We start from the raw sequence: 17,949 nt of genomic DNA, 5'->3' as shown, positions 1-17,949 counted from the left end.
ACAGTTCATAAACAACTATCAATACTAGAAATCCTCATCTTCATCTTCTATGGACATGTCATCATTGTTGTCGTCGCCACCATCATTAAAATATTGAAACATTGTATGATCTTCCTCCTCATCCTCACTATCTTCAAGAATAATAGCAGCTTCCTTCTTTTTTCTTATTAGTTCCTCTAAATTGCCTTCAATTAGACTGGCTTCTCCACCTTCAACATTGTGCAGAACCTGATTATCATCACCTTCTTGCACTATATGCTCTGTATCAGAACAATAATCATCCTGATGCACATCATTACTGCCCTCATATTTTTCAGCCGCATCATAAATATTCCTATGTTCAAATTTCTGCACAACTCGGAAATCTTTACATTGTGGAGTTGTGTCTTGCAGGTAAAATATCTTTTTCGCTTGGTCTGTCAAGATAAAAGGATCGGACTTGTACCAAAATGACTGCACATTGATGGATTTGAAATGGCTATCATCTCGAATGCCCACAGTCTTTCCTACTTGGTTGTACCAATCGCATCGAAATACAACCACCGACCGACGAACTTGATAATTCGAGTTATATTGTAACTCAATTACCTCTTTAAGGACACCATAAAAATCTATGTTCTCCCCATTATGTTCACCTTCAGTCATTACACCACTATTTTGTGTCTGCATGAACTTCTCACGACCCACTGTGCTAAACCGCACTCCATTAATCTTGCAAGCTGTACTAGTCTTAACTCGCTGAGCTGGGCCACATGATAGTGCCCACAGTCCTTCGCTAACCAATTCTAGATTCTCATTACGCTTCTTCTCAACCTGTTGCAACAAAATTACTCAGCTGAGCAATTACATATGCATACCAAAAACTTTAGTAAACCTATAACATAAAAGTTTAGTGACTTACATGGGACATAAACCACTTTGCAAATCCTTGTTGAACCATTCGATCAACATCATTTGGACGTGCACCTTGCTGCGATAGCTCCTCCCTGTACAGACTGCATGGCATACTTTATTCATAAGCATATTTTCAAATTTAATAAACATAACATAAATTATTGTAACACCCGGTTTTAAAGGGACAAAACCGGGTGCATCTCATACATGCGCCAAGAAGACAACATATATAATAACAGAGTGTATAGAGATAAATGTCATAAAACATCAGAGTACTTATTACATAGCGGAAGTCTTATTACAAAATAAAATAATAAAGATAAAGCGAACTAAGGATCGTTGGCGCCAATGTCGACTGGGAAACGCCACCTAGATCAGATCGAACTCCTCAGTGTTAGGCGGCTCCTCCTGAACCACCTGATCATCTCCTGTGGGGGGGTGTGAGACAGCAAGGGTGAGCTCACACATGATCATCGCTCAACAAGTTGTGGGGAATAATGTGACATGAACTCACCAAAGGTGGGAGTTCATGAAGTGTAAGGCTGATCAATGAAATAGAGGTTGAAGCTGAGCATTGCTTTTATAAGTTGGTCAAAATTTTATTAGCAGTTACTAAGTGTAAGTAAATACCAAACCATAAGTAAAGTAATAGAACAAAATTAATAATAAACCCATGCAATGCATATGACAAAATTGAATTTAAGTTCCATAATTTAAACATCAGAGAGTCCTGAGCTGCTCATGACCGTGAGCTCGGCTAGTATACCAGTTTTACACTCTGCAGAGGTTGTACCCTTTACCCACAAGTCATGTTACCCATCTGCCAAGGGGTCATGAATCCCATACACCTCTACCTAGGAAGCGCGGCAGGGCAACACTACGAGGCCTTTACAAAGTTCCACTAGCTTCCGAAAACCCGCTACAGTTTATGGGAAGATCCAGTACAGGGTTCCTGGCTGACCGCCATCGCAGCAAAATCAACCAGGGACCTCCCCGCACTGACCTCTCCCCTACTGCCCTTGCCCCTTTCGGGTAAGGTAGTCTTCCACTAGCTTTCCTAGTTAATCAGCCAAGGGCGTCCCATTAAACCCTTGTGGTGGCACGTGGTTCTCAAGTTAAGCTCTATGTTCCAATTAACATTAATGAACTTGACATGAACATAAACAGAATAACATAAAGAATTGGAACATAGAGGTAATAAGTGATTATCCCAAAACCATGTAAAGCAATAGCAAACTACCCAAGTGATTCAGGGGTAAACAAGGTAATGAGATAAACAATTCTAGGGTGACCTATTGGGTCCCATCAAAATTAACCTATGCATGGATAAGTGATATTAAAGAGCATTATTAGGTAAAAAGTGGTCAAGGGCACAACTTGCCTTCAATGAGCTCCTGCTCAGCTACTTCTATCTGCTGCTCACCAGGATCCTCAGCAACGGGCTCTTCTACTCGCCACAATACAAACAAGCACAGTGCATATAGAGAAATTAACATTACACCAAACATATAAATAAAATGCACAGTAATAATCTACATATTAAAATAGAACCCTAGGAACAGGAATCATAATTTTTGGAGTTATAGATTTTAAGTTATGCATTTTCAAAGGTTTTATGTGCTTTAAATAGGATTAAGTGATAAATAAATTTCTTACTGTTTTCATGACATAACAGAGGCTCTAGGTGATAGATGATAAAATTACAAAATTTTAGGAACTGGAATGGACTAATTTGGAGTTCATATGTATTTTCTATGAATTATCAAAGTTCTAGTATTTATTTTGTATTAAAAGTAATTTCCATAATTAAATAACTGAATTTAAGGAGCTATGGACTGGGCCTCAATTTCTGGGAAACGCAGGGGCTCAAGCGCAAACGAACCCGAGACACAGAGCACTGTACAGGGTGGACTGCGGGTTCATTAGTGGTTTTCCTAGGGACTCTTTAGCAATTGTGACACGGCGAAGGGGTATGCAGTGTTTACAGTCGTTAGATCTGCAACCGTCGGTCCAGATTAAACCGAGACACTTATGAACCTGAGATCGACCTCACACGTCGGATCCCGATCCTACGATCCGTGGCACACTATCTATTCTTTCCCACCCCGGCCGCACGATCATTGATCAATGGCTGCGATTGATTAAGCTGAATGGAGGCCACAAGATCAAATCCTAGCCGCAGGGAACCGATCCAACGGCGATGGTCCTTCTTCCCCACCACGTCGCGCGAGTGACAGAGCCCGGTAGTCGACGGCGAGCTCGCCGCTGCGACGGCGAACAACCCAAGCCGTACCCAGCTCATGCCAAAACAAACCTCTCACGCTTCCTAATCACGCTGCAGAGAGGGGAATGGAACGTACCGCCGCAGAGGGAGGTGAGGACGGGGCTGGCGCACATGGTCCGAAGGTCCTCCACGCGATGGGAGCGTCGAGGGTCCCTGACGCCGAGATACCAAGGAGCTCCCGCCGCCGCACCAGAGGCTCATGCCGCGCCCGGACTCCGTAGCGGCCACACGAACCGAGCACGGGTGTGGCAAATGCTGTGGTCGCGGTGCTTGTTCTCTCTCTTCTCTTTCTCTCGGCGGCTGCCGCGATGGGTTCTAACTATGGCGGCGGAGGTTAGGGCTCTATGGGAGGGGAGGCAAGGTCTCTGGAGGCGGACGCACGGATGCGCACAAGGAGGAAGGAACGGCTGCCGCTATATATCTAGGGAATACCCGGTCGCTGGCTCCGATCTTCGCGCGCGCCAGCTGCGGGATGCGTTCGGCCAGGTTGGGGATGGTGCTGACGAGGCCGGCCCACCCGTCAGTGAGGAGGTGAGGCGAGCGTGCTCGAGAGACCGCCCGGTGGGTCAGTGTGCCGGTGAACGAACAGATGTGAGCGCGAGTGTGACTGGCCAGTGGGCCCATTTAGCCGCGACACGGCGTGGACGCAAGGAACAGACGCGGTGCGGGCCCCGCTGGTCGGCGTAACAGCGTGGGGAAGTGGGTTTGGGCCGGCTGCGTAGAATGGGCCAGCTAGCAGGAAACGGCCCCAAATAGTGTTTTGCCCTTTTCTTTTTTTTATTTTCTCTTTTCTTTTCTAATTTCCTTTTTCTCATTTTGAATTTCAAATTGTGACTTTAAATTTTGGTTTTGACTCGTTCATATTTCAATTGTACAAATTCAAATCTAGTGATGAACAAGGTATAATTGTTTGTGTATGTATTTCCTTCATGGCATCTTTTCTCTCTTTCTTTATTATTTCAAATTCTAAATTGTAAACCAAGTCTTAATTCCCATTGATGTAATCACTATTTTCAGTGAATGCGCACACACAAAATAACTTCAGCATGATGCACATTTTATTAAGGAATTATCCACTTTATCTTTGCCTTCTAATAATTTTCATGAATGAAAAGGTACTACACATGAAGATTCATTTCTTTCTCTTATATTTCAAAGTTGGGTATTACAAATCCTACCCCCCTTAAAAATAATCTCGTCCCCGAGATTTAAGAAGAACTAGAGAAAAGGTGGGGAAAATCTATACGAAGCTCTTCTTCTCTTTCCCAAGTTGCTTCATCTTCACCGTGGTGACTCCATTGGACTTTGCACATCTTTATCACCTTATTTCTTGTAACTCGAGTCAAAGTATCCAAAATCTTGATCGGGTACTCCGTGTAAGTCAAATCACCTTGAACACTGAGCTCTTCCATGGGTAACTGTTCCTCGGGAACACGGAGACACTTCTTAAGTTGAGACACGTGGAACACATTATGCACATCTGATAGACTAGCTGGTAACTCAAGTTGGTAGGCCATCTCTCCAACTCTCCTAAAGATCAAGAATGGTCCAATATAGCGAGGGGACAATTTGCCCTTAACTTTGAATCTCCTCATTCCACGCAGTGGTGACACCTTGAGGTACACATAATCTCCTTCTTCAAATTCCAGTGGCCTTCTTCTATTATCAGCATAACTCTTTTGCCTGGTTTGAGCCACTCTCAAATTTTCTCGAATTATACGAACTCGTTCTTCTGCTTCTTGAATCAATTCAGGCCCGAAGAACTGTCTCTCTCCAGTCTGATCCCAATACAAAGGAGTCCTACACTTCCTCCCATATAAAGCTTCAAAAGGTGACATCTTCAGACTGGCCTGGTAACTATTATTATATGAGAACTCAGCATAAGGCAGACTCTTATCCCAACTTCCTCCATGCTGAAGGGCACACGCTCTCAACATATCTTCCAATACCTGATTAGTCCTTTCGGTCTGTCCATCAGTCTGAGAATGGTAGGCCGAACTAAAATTCAACTTCGTATTCATATTCTCATGAAAGCTTCTCCAAAATCTTGAGGTAAACTGCGAACCTCGATCAGACACGATCTTCTTTGGCACTCCATGCAAACACACAATCCGAGCCATATATAACTCTGCTAGCTGAGAACCTTTATATGTAGTCTTTACAGGAATAAAGTGAGCCACTTTAGTCAATCTATCCACAATCACCCATATAGCATCATATCCTTTCTGGGTGCGAGGCAATCCAGTAATGAAATCCATACCAATCTCTTCCCACTTCCACTCGGGTATCTTCAGTGGATGCAATAGTCCAGCTGGCCTCTGGTGTTCAGCCTTAACTCTTTGACATACATCACACATAGCCACATGTGCAGCTACATCTCTTTTCAATCCATACCACCAATACTTCCGCTTCAAATCCTGATACATCTTAGTACTACCAGGATGAATAGAATAATCCGAGTCATGGGCCTCCTTTAAAATAGTCTCTCGCAGGCTTTTAACATCAGGAACACACATCCTGTCCTTGAACCATACGGTGCCCTGTTCATCTTCCGTGAATTCCGGAACTCGACCTTCAGTAATCAGATCCTTAATCTCTTGTATCTTAGCATCACCAATTTGTCCTTTGCGGATCTCTTGTTCCAGAGTAGGTTCCACCTCAATAGTAACTCCCTCAGTATGAGCAACTATCCCCAGGTTAAGTCTTCTGAAGTCCTCAACAATCTCATCGGGTAGCTGGGCAACAACAGCTGAATGAACATGCTCCTTGCGACTCAAGGCATCCGCAACCAAATTTGCCTTGCCCGGGTGATAGTGAATCTCCAAGTCGTAATCCTTAATAAGCTCCAACCAACGGCGTTGCCTAAGGTTGAGATTCTTTTGAGTGAATATATACTTCAAACTCTTATGATCCGTGTATACTTGGCACTTGGTCCCCATGATATAATGTCTCCAAATCTTAAGCGCATGCACAACGGCTGCCAATTCCAAGTCATGAGTGGGGTAGTTCAACTCATGTTTGCGTAACTGACGAGAAGCATAGGCAATCACATGTCCTTCCTGCATGAGCACACATCCCAAGCCTTGGCCACATGCTTCGCAATAAATGTCAAATCCTTCGGTAGATCTGGCATAACCAACACTGGTGGCGACATCAACCTCTTCTTTAATTGATCAAAGCCATCTTGGCACTTCGCATCCCACTTAAACTCTCTTCCTTTCTCCAAAAGCGATGTCATAGGCTTGGCAATCTTAGAGAATCATTCAATAAATCTTCGATAATAGCCAGCAAGTCCCAAGAAACTCCGAATCTCCGTAACTGTAGTGGGTACTCTCCACTCCATTATCTCCTTCACTTTAGCAGGATCCACTGCTATCCCTCCATTAGAAATAATATGTCTAAGGAATGGCACCTTGTCAATCCAAAACTCGCATTTGCTATACTTGGCGTAGAGTTGATTGTCTCATAGTTTCTATAGCACCAATCTCAAATGTTCATCATGATCACTATCACTCTTGGAATAAATGAAAATATCGTCGATGAAAACCACGACGAATCTGTCCAGATCATGAACACCTTATTCTTCATATCCATAAAGTAGCTGGTGCATTGGTTAATCCAAACGACATAACAGTGAACTCATATAATCCATATCGAGTCGAGAATGCTGTCTTGGGAATATCCGATGGTCTAATCTTCATTTGATGGTAACCCGATTGGAGATCAATATTCGAGAATACCCTTGCACCTCTCATCGGATCAAATAAATCTTCAATGCGGGGTAATGGATACTTGTTCTTCGTAGTGACACCATTAAGGGACCTTTAATCCACGCCCATCCCTTGCAATCCATCTTTCTTCTTTACAAACAAAACCGGTGCTCCCCACGGTGATGAACTCGGACGAATGTACCCAGCCTCTTGTAATTCCGTTAACTGCTTATTCAGTCCCTTTAACTCTTCTGGGAAGACATCCAGAAAATCTCTAACCACATGGATGTTGACACCAACAAACTTCCCATCTACTAAAAATGCCGCTAGTCTGGTGGCGGTAGTTACTGCAATTCCAACTTCAAATCTTTTTCCTTTGGAACTGGTGAGTCCTATGGTTCCTTTAGCACAGTGTATAAACTGCCATTGCCTTTCTTAACCATGACATACCAAGGATCAAATCTATACTGCTCTCTTCTAACAGTATAGGGGTAGCACATTTGGGTTAGGAATATAGGGTAAGAAAAGAAGAATTGTAGACAAGGCGAGTAGTTACGAGGAATGTTACTACGGGGGATTTGTTAGCTAAGTAGATTAGTGTGTTATCCACTAAAGCTAATACATTACCTTATGGTGGTACATGCTAAGATGCCCAACTATAATGTTTCAATCAATCAAAGAAGCAAATCAGACATTTATCATCAGAACAATCAACCAACATTTTTAATAGAGAAAATAGTTTTAATTTTGTCTTAGTCTTCCTATCTCTTAAAAATGTCATAGGGGTAGGGATTCCAAGGTGTGAAATCCATCTTGACTAAGAGTAGAAAAGGTAAGAATGATCAGAGTAGAACAGTAGAAGATGAGACAGGATCAAAATAAGTGTAGAAAGAATCAGAGTAAGGTAAGTGTAGAATGATTCAAAATAAGATAAGTAGGTAAGGGATTGTCCATTTCTATCTAGGTTTCGTCCTACAGTCAACATTTCCTCTGATACCACTTATGTAACACCCGGTTTTAAAGGGACAAAACCGGGTGCATCTCATACATGCGCCAAGAAGACAACATATATAATAACAGAGTGTATAGAGATAAATGTCATAAAACATCAGAGTACTTATTACATAGCGGAAGTCTTATTACAAAATAAAATAATAAAGATAAAGCGAACTAAGGATCGTTGGCGCCAATGTCGACTGGGAAACGCCACCTAGATCAGATCGAACTCCTCAGTGTTAGGCGGCTCCTCCTGAACCACCTGATCATCTCCTGTGGGGGGGTGTGAGACAGCAAGGGTGAGCTCACACATGATCATCGCTCAACAAGTTGTGGGGAATAATGTGACATGAACTCACCAAAGGTGGGAGTTCATGAAGTGTAAGGCTGATCAATGAAATAGAGGTTGAAGCTGAGCATTGCTTTTATAAGTTGGTCAAAATTTTATTAGCAGTTACTAAGTGTAAGTAAATACCAAACCATAAGTAAAGTAATAGAACAAAATTAATAATAAACCCATGCAATGCATATGACAAAATTGAATTTAAGTTCCATAATTTAAACATCAGAGAGTCCTGAGCTGCTCATGACCGTGAGCTCGGCTAGTATACCAGTTTTACACTCTGCAGAGGTTGTACCCTTTACCCACAAGTCATGTTACCCATCTGCCAAGGGGTCATGAATCCCATACACCTCTACCTAGGAAGCGCGGCAGGGCAACACTACGAGGCCTTTACAAAGTTCCACTAGCTTCCGAAAACCCGCTACAGTTTATGGGAAGATCCAGTACAGGGTTCCTGGCTGACCGCCATCGCAGCAAAATCAACCAGGGACCTCCCCGCACTGACCTCTCCCCTACTGCCCTTGCCCCTTTCGGGTAAGGTAGTCTTCCACTAGCTTTCCTAGTTAATCAGCCAAGGGCGTCCCATTAAACCCTTGTGGTGGCACGTGGTTCTCAAGTTAAGCTCTATGTTCCAATTAACATTAATGAACTTGACATGAACATAAACAGAATAACATAAAGAATTGGAACATAGAGGTAATAAGTGATTATCCCAAAACCATGTAAAGCAATAGCAAACTACCCAAGTGATTCAGGGGTAAACAAGGTAATGAGATAAACAATTCTAGGGTGACCTATTGGGTCCCATCAAAATTAACCTATGCATGGATAAGTGATATTAAAGAGCATTATTAGGTAAAAAGTGGTCAAGGGCACAACTTGCCTTCAATGAGCTCCTGCTCAGCTACTTCTATCTGCTGCTCACCAGGATCCTCAGCAACGGGCTCTTCTACTCGCCACAATACAAACAAGCACAGTGCATATAGAGAAATTAACATTACACCAAACATATAAATAAAATGCACAGTAATAATCTACATATTAAAATAGAACCCTAGGAACAGGAATCATAATTTTTGGAGTTATAGATTTTAAGTTATGCATTTTCAAAGGTTTTATGTGCTTTAAATAGGATTAAGTGATAAATAAATTTCTTACTGTTTTCATGACATAACAGAGGCTCTAGGTGATAGATGATAAAATTACAAAATTTTAGGAACTGGAATGGACTAATTTGGAGTTCATATGTATTTTCTATGAATTATCAAAGTTCTAGTATTTATTTTGTATTAAAAGTAATTTCCATAATTAAATAACTGAATTTAAGGAGCTATGGACTGGGCCTCAATTTCTGGGAAACGCAGGGGCTCAAGCGCAAACGAACCCGAGACACAGAGCACTGTACAGGGTGGACTGCGGGTTCATTAGTGGTTTTCCTAGGGACTCTTTAGCAATTGTGACACGGCGAAGGGGTATGCAGTGTTTACAGTCGTTAGATCTGCAACCGTCGGTCCAGATTAAACCGAGACACTTATGAACCTGAGATCGACCTCACACGTCGGATCCCGATCCTACGATCCGTGGCACACTATCTATTCTTTCCCACCCCGGCCGCACGATCATTGATCAATGGCTGCGATTGATTAAGCTGAATGGAGGCCACAAGATCAAATCCTAGCCGCAGGGAACCGATCCAACGGCGATGGTCCTTCTTCCCCACCACGTCGCGCGAGTGACAGAGCCCGGTAGTCGACGGCGAGCTCGCCGCTGCGACGGCGAACAACCCAAGCCGTACCCAGCTCATGCCAAAACAAACCTCTCACGCTTCCTAATCACGCTGCAGAGAGGGGAATGGAACGTACCGCCGTAGAGGGAGGTGAGGACGGGGCTGGCGCACACGGTCCGAAGGTCCTCCACGCGATGGGAGCGTCGAGGGTCCCTGACGCCGAGATACCAAGGAGCTCCCGCCGCCGCACCAGAGGCTCATGCCGCGCCCGGACTCCGTAGCGGCCACACGAACCGAGCACGGGTGTGGCAAATGCTGTGGTCGCGGTGCTTGTTCTCTCTCTTCTCTTTCTCTCGGCGGCTGCCGCGATGGGTTCTAACTATGGCGGCGGAGGTTAGGGCTCTATGGGAGGGGAGGCAAGGTCTCTGGAGGCGGACGCACGGATGCGCACAAGGAGGAAGGAACGGCTGCCGCTATATATCTAGGGAATACCCGGTCGCCGGCTCCGATCTTCGCGCGCGCCAGCTGCGGGATGCGTTCGGCCAGGTTGGGGATGGTGCTGACGAGGCCGGCCCACCCGTCAGTGAGGAGGTGAGGCGAGCGTGCTCGAGAGACCGCCCGGTGGGTCAGTGTGCCGGTGAACGAACAGATGTGAGCGCGAGTGTGACTGGCCAGTGGGCCCATTTAGCCGCGACACGGCGTGGACGCAAGGAACAGACGCGGTGCGGGCCCCGCTGGTCGGCGTAACAGCGTGGGGAAGTGGGTTTGGGCCGGCTGCGTAGAATGGGCCAGCTAGCAGGAAACGGCCCCAAATAGTGTTTTGCCCTTTTCTTTTTTTTATTTTCTCTTTTCTTTTCTAATTTCCTTTTTCTCATTTTGAATTTCAAATTGTGACTTTAAATTTTGGTTTTGACTCGTTCATATTTCAATTGTACAAATTCAAATCTAGTGATGAACAAGGTATAATTGTTTGTGTATGTATTTCCTTCATGGCATCTTTTCTCTCTTTCTTTATTATTTCAAATTCTAAATTGTAAACCAAGTCTTAATTCCCATTGATGTAATCACTATTTTCAGTGAATGCACACACACAAAATAACTTCAGCATGATGCACATTTTATTAAGGAATTATCCACTTTATCTTTGCCTTCTAATAATTTTCATGAATGAAAAGGTACTACACATGAAGATTCATTTCTTTCTCTTATATTTCAAAGTTGGGTATTACAATTATGTAGCACATACCAAACTAACTTATGTCAAATATTCTTGTACTTCATTAGCATTATGTAGCACATACCAAACTAACTTATTCATGATAGCATCATCAATGTACTCAGTCTTAGTAGCTCCAACAAGAGTAGCACCATGCTTAAAAACAGACATGTCATTAGGCAATGGCATCTCTGTACCACTATCATCATCCTGGTTAAATCTAGTGTCAACATCCTTCATGTACCTAGAACAAAATGTTAAGGTATCACTTGCCATATATGCCTCAGCAATTGATCCTTCCGGCCTAGCCCTGTTCCTTACAAAATTTTTCAAAGTGCCTAGTCGCCTTTCTATTGGGTACATCCATCCATACTGAACAGGTCCTCTAAGCATTGCCTCATCGGGAAGATGGACACTCAAGTGCACCATGACATCAAAGAAGGCAGGTGGAAAGATTTTCTCAAGCTTGCATAGGATCAATGGAATATCTCCTTTTAGCCGTTGCACAACATCTATCCGTAGATTTCTACTGCATAGTTCCCTGAAGAAGGTCCCCAGCTCTGCAATTGCTTCATATACATCCTTCCTCACCAGTCCTCTAAGGCCAGCGGCTATGATTCTCTGTAGGAGTATGTGGCAAGAATGTGTTTTCAGTTTTCCAACCACCTTTGAACCATCTTCACTTATGTATCTTGCTAGGTTATCCACAAATCCATCAGGAAACTTGATACCTTTGAGGAACTTGCAAAACTCGACTTTCTGATCCTTCCCCAACACATATGGAGCAGGTGGAGCCTTGCAGACCGAGTTGCCATCTTGTTGCAAGTGCAGTTCAGGTCTTATGCCCATATCATACAAATCTAGCCTTGCATTATGTGTGTCCTTGGACTTGCCTGGTATACTAAGTAGTGTGCAAAGAATATTTTCACATACATTTTTCTCTATGTGCATCACATCGAGATTATGTGGAAGCATAAAATCTTTCCAATATGGCAATTGCCACAACCCAGATTTCTGGCTATAAATCTTTGGACCGTCACTACTACGCTTCCTTTTATTTCCAGTAATGTCAGCCTGCTTCCCTGGCCTGACATCTTTCACCTTCTCTAGCTCTTGTAGGACTTCATCCACAGTGAACCTGCCAGGCACAACTTTGTTTTCACGCTTACCATTGAAATCCAAGCTATTCTGCCATGAATGCGTCCTTTTAAGGTAACGACGATGTCCAATGTAGCATAACTTGTTCCTTATTGCCATAAACAACGGATTCTTGTCGCAATAAATACATGCATAATACCCTTTTGTTGTTCGCCCAGGTAACGTGGCCAGTGCTAGATAATCATGTATACACCATAGTACAGCGGCACGAAGGTCGAACTTCCTACCAGTACATGCATCATAGGTCTTGACACCCTTCCATAGCTTCAGCAGTTCTTCAATTAGGGGCTCAAGGAACAAATCAAAATCCTTTCCTGGACATCTTGGACCTGGGATGAGTAAAGACATAAAGCAGTTTGTTGGATTCACGCATTCCCATGGTGGGAGATTAAGCGGTGTCACAAGCACTGGCCACATACTGTACTGGGTACTCATGTTGCCAAATGGATTGAATCCATCGGTAGCTAAGGCTAGCCTCAGGTTCCTCGGATCATTTGCAAAACCTGGGTACTTTCGGTCAAAGTCCTTCCACGCTTCCCCATCAGCTGGATGGCTCATCACATTGGCGACTGGCTTCCTCACTTTCTTGTGCCATTGTGTTTCCTCTGAAGTTTGTTTTGAAGCAAAAATTCTTTTCAACCTTGGCAACAGTGGAAAATGCCTCAAAACCTTATGTGGAACCCGCTTCGAACCAGTTTCATCTTTCCATCTAGACTCCGTGCATACTGGGCACTCATTCAATTTAGCATTAACATTCCAAAACAACACACAATTGTTCTTGCACACATGGATGTTTTCGTATCCAAGGCCCAATTCTTTAAGATATTTCATGGCCTCATTATATGATTTTGGCAACTCACTGTTAGGGTATCCATTGGACATCAGCTTCATCATTGCTGAAAATGCTGTATTGCTGATTCGATAACGAGACTTCATATACAACATCCTCACCATAAAAGAAAATTTTGAATGGCTAGAACCCGGACTAAGTGTCTTCTTTGAATCTCCAAGAACTCCTGCAAATCTTGGCTCTTCTCCATCAGCCTCTGCCGCTGCAAACAGTTCACCGATCATCTCAGGTACTCCATGATCATCATCGTAAACATCATCGTCCACATCCATATGTATCCCAAAGTCATTATCATATCCTTCGACATCCTCCTCTATACCCTCAACTTCTGTATCTGCCGACTCCCCATGATGAATCCACCTCGTGTACGTAGCTGACATTCCATAAATGTGTATATGAGTTTCTACTTCACTCTGAGGTCGCAACCTTTGATTAAGACAATTCACGCACGGACAACGAATGTCTGTGTCTTCTGGGTATCTTTCAGTAACAAAATTCATGAACTCTTCAACTCCTTTCACATATGCAGGTGTGAATTGTTTCCCATAAACCCATCTTCTATCCATCTATTTTGACAATAAATTAAAACTTGCATTAACTCCATAACTATGATTACATTGAACAAAATTGAAAACCACATCAAACACATGCATATATGAAATAAAATTCAAACGCACATGGAACCTTATTGTGAAAAACACAACACATCAAACCTTGTCTTTTCTCCCCGCCCTGCCGCTGTTCTGTCCACGCCCGCCGTAGCTCTGCGCACGACGCCGCTGCTTTGCCGCGCCCGAAGCTTCTCTGCCTCGCTGTTTGCAGACGACGCCGTTCTTCCAACACAGTTGGATCAATGGATCAGGTGACAAGATCGCTCGTTCGCTGCGACGCTACCCAGTTGCCGATCAAGCGGACGACGACAGACGCCAGCGTCGTTGTGTGCCGTAACCTGACGGCTGATCGCAGAAGCGCAGATCGCAGCAGGAAAAATCAGTACAGGCGAACAGCCATGCAGATCGCAGAATGGCGGCTGGGAAAACCTGTTAACATAACGACAGATGGGAACACCTGTTAATAGACGGATACTTTCTTTATATACAAGAACAAGTGAGTAGTCTAGTGGTAACAACGATTTGAAGAAAGGCGTAGGTCCCTGGTTCGAAGCTCCGTGGGCGTAACTTTTTTTGCCAAATAACTAACTGCCGCTTCCAGTTCTGGGCCGGGGCTGTGTCCCAAAAAGCGGTGGCCATGTAGGCCAAGGATCCCACGCCGTCAAGTGGTGTGTACACGTGGGCCGTTTTTTTACTAAAACTCATCTATAACCAATTTATTTCATCATAGGTAAGTGCCCGTGCGTTGCAACGGAACCGTATAATAACACGATAACAATATATATTATAGATATGTGCCGCTCCAGGCGTTTCGACAAGCATAACAGGTCTAGCTTCTAGCGTCTAGGTGGATGTGTCGAGCAGACCAATATGTTGAGAGGTTTACACATTAAAGGATCAGCAATAGGTTGTCCACTTAATGTAACACGAAGTGTTGCAAAGTACTTGAGAATTTCAGATCGGATAAATGGCACTTTACTAAAACAACGTGAGCTCGAGCACGCAGCTCAAGCCCACCATGACCAAGAATCATGGGAAGGCTCTGGTAGACAAGACTCAGTGCCTTCTTTGCATGGCTTGATCCAAGAGCCAGCCACAACTCAGCGAGAGTAAGTGTAGCTGAGGCTTCAAGCAGATCCAAGTTGAATGATTTGCAGAATGATTGGTTGGCCAACGCATAAGGAAGCCCAAGGACCGCATTGTCAGATTTCTAGGAGAATCAGAATAAAAAAAAAGTGTTAGCTTACTCTGTACAGAATTGTAGTATTTACGAGGTTCTTTGCAAAATAAAAAAGATGATTACTTACTTTATGTATTTCAGCAAGTTCCCATCAAGACAGTACGCTTTATAGCATACTTATTTTCGACACAAGGCAAATGACAGCCGGGACTAAGGAAATCCTGAAACATGTAGCAGAAACGTCAGTTTTCCCTTTTACTAATGGTCATACAAGGAGTAAATAAACCCAACAGCTGGCTCGCATCAAACATGCTTTGAAATAGAACATCAAACACCTTGAGATTTAAAAATAAGTTGGAGCGTCATAGCACAAGTCCAATATCCAACATGTGTCAATTCTTGGGCGTCATAGACACTCCGTAAATTTTGTACGCTATTATAATTGTCTGACTAACTATGACGCCCAATAAGCTGGAGTGCTTATAATTGTCTGCCGTGAGGGAGCCCTGGCTCGACGGCGCCTTGGAGACGCGCAAGCACGCCGTCGTCCGCCGGCGGAGGATGGGCCTCCTCATGATGCTCAGGCTGCTCAAGAAGCTCTTCCTGGCGCACAAGTCCGGCGCCGCCCCGTCGCGGAAGGCGCCGCCCATCTGACGCAGCTGAAAAAAAATCAAGCCTTTGATGAGTAGTGCATGATGATGTGTCAGGTGTATATACGGAGGTGATCAATACACGCATGCTTCTCTCGTCTCGGTAGCACAGGACCAAGAACTTGCTGTTTGATGTTCTATTTCTCTTACAAGTTTCTCTTGTGTACTTGTGTCCCTGTCGAGAGTCTGGTTATGCCTTGGGTTTGCTTAAACTTTGACGAGCTGCAACATGTTACTAAAATCAGGGAGGGCAGCTACCAGAATTCTGCATTGAACAATATTATTTGTAAAATCAGTCACATTTTTGCATCCTTTGTCAGGTTCCTTAGCTTTTTCCAAAGCTACACAACTCATTAGAATGTTGCCTTGCAAAAGCGTGCTGTATAATCTGCTCAACTCCAACTCAACATCATCAGCTCAAGTAAAGACACAACTGTTCGAGTGAAGTAGTGAACTGTGCACAAATTAAGACTATCTGACTCTGCTACAGTTGCGAAAATGACAAAAAAAAAGAGGGAGGATCCGCATTTCCCAAATTCAAAATATGGACTCTTAGTCACACCTTTTTCTGCTGCTGCTTTCGGCCGTTTAGATGTCGCTAGCCCGTCTAAAGAAGAATTAAAGCGGTTTGCGTATACAAATTTACAATCCTGTCATTTTTTTATTCATAAAACTGGTCCCCTTTTCTCAAATATAAATGCTTAATTCACTGAATCATGGCATCTATCGAAGATGAGCAACATGATAAAGAAGGGCCATGGCAACACGAACTACGAAGGATACCATAGGTATACAGGCATTTCTCGTCATAGAACGAACAAATTCATCAGGACCAAGAGGAAGAGATATCTCAATGATTAGCTCTATAAAAAGGATATAAATGGATGGTGTCGACTATCTATATAACACAGAGGGACGAAAAATATGAACAGGACATGCAGACGGTGGTTCATGGATGAATGGGTCGACAGCACCACTGACCTGGCAAGGAAAAAGATAATGATGTGATGATGATGATAGGAAGATCTGGGATGGAGAGTCGGCCCACGTCATGCTTCCTTGCAATTACATTCAAAGTTTCTTCTCGCTAGCGTCTTCTGCTATGGCAACATCCAGAATCTGGAGATTAGATGGAGTATGGTAGTTAGGGAAATTGGAGTAAGAATCGATAGAATTCCATCTCAGAATTGAAGAAAGCGGATCTCTTATTGGGCCAACACATAGTACTACCAAAAAAAGAAAAAGAGAGATAAAAAGTAAGAAAGGGGGGAAATATTCATCATCATGCTACCAAAAAAGGGGGAAAAGAGAGAAACAAAGTAAGAAAAGGGAAAAAGGCTCACCTTATTCGTTTTCTCGGTGATAGACAATTGACACAATTTTTCACATATTAGAACATACATGTGTCAAATGTCCACTTTCATGATTTCCACGTAGAAGGGTTATGTGTGCAGGATACCTAATGGCAATTGGAAAATGAGAGCAGAAGCAACAAAAAGCAATGAACAAGGACCTTGACATAGACGTCATCCTCAAGACAGTAGACAACGTTGTCCACCTTAGCGCTCCGGTAGTGGCATCTGGCTTTGAGCCCTTCCTCCTCATCCGATCTGTATGCATAATAAATCAGCAAATAGCAGATTGCTCAACAAAAAGTAACACATAGCGAGCAAAAAACTGGTCAAATCAAACCAGAGTGGGGAGAAAAATATACTTCTTTGCAACTTGGTGTACAAAAAAGCTCTGCTAAACGTGCAACTATTTTCTTACAACTCAAATGTAAGTCAGGATCAGAAGGCCAAACCCACCTGGGATGGCGGCTCTAAAATCAAACATATGATCTAAATACATGAATATAATTGAGTAAGGTAAAAATTGTGGCTCCCTGGATAGAAAGCGAAAAGATAGAGCTAATCTTAACCAAAGCATGAGATCATGGCTTCAATTTTTTCTACAAGACAACATTAGAATTCAACAACTATGAGATCTGCAAGTGACTCTCAAGTTTTAGCAGCTGAAATCATCAAGAATCAAAACTTGTTACCTTGAGGGGATTTTGAACGAACACATGGTGGACATCATTCAAGTCTCGTACAGCTTCACCTGCGCAGACTTCTGCCGGCTGTAGAGCGCGGCGTTCGAGTCTTGCACCTACAACCACAAGAGTACTTTTTTGCTGTTCACGCTTATCAGAAGCAACTTCACTAAACAATTAGATAGAAATGGTACACGATTCTGGAGACTCCATGCCTCCGAGGAGTAGGAAATGATGCTTAAGTTACTTGGACGACACTCCTAAACTATTCCTAGCTGGCTAGCAGAATTCTGAGC

At 43.4% G+C, this 17,949-nt stretch overlaps 1 long non-coding RNA gene across 1 annotated transcript; it reads right to left on the bottom strand.

The window, feature by feature from the left end:
• Positions 1-762: 762 nt before the first annotated feature.
• LOC109945575 (uncharacterized) lies at positions 763-13,931 on the bottom strand. The gene is made up of 3 exons (XR_002268819.1): positions 13,891-13,931; positions 902-995; positions 763-813 (listed from the first exon to the last, which is right to left on the bottom strand). It is a non-coding gene; the product is annotated as an uncharacterized lncRNA (long non-coding RNA).
• Positions 13,932-17,949: the final 4,018 nt, after the last annotated feature.

This window comes from Zea mays, chromosome 4 (assembly GCF_902167145.1).
Source record: "Zea mays cultivar B73 chromosome 4, Zm-B73-REFERENCE-NAM-5.0, whole genome shotgun sequence".
Taxonomy (NCBI): Eukaryota; Viridiplantae; Streptophyta; class Magnoliopsida; order Poales; family Poaceae; genus Zea; species Zea mays.
This window is presented reverse-complemented; position numbering and strand designations above follow the sequence as displayed.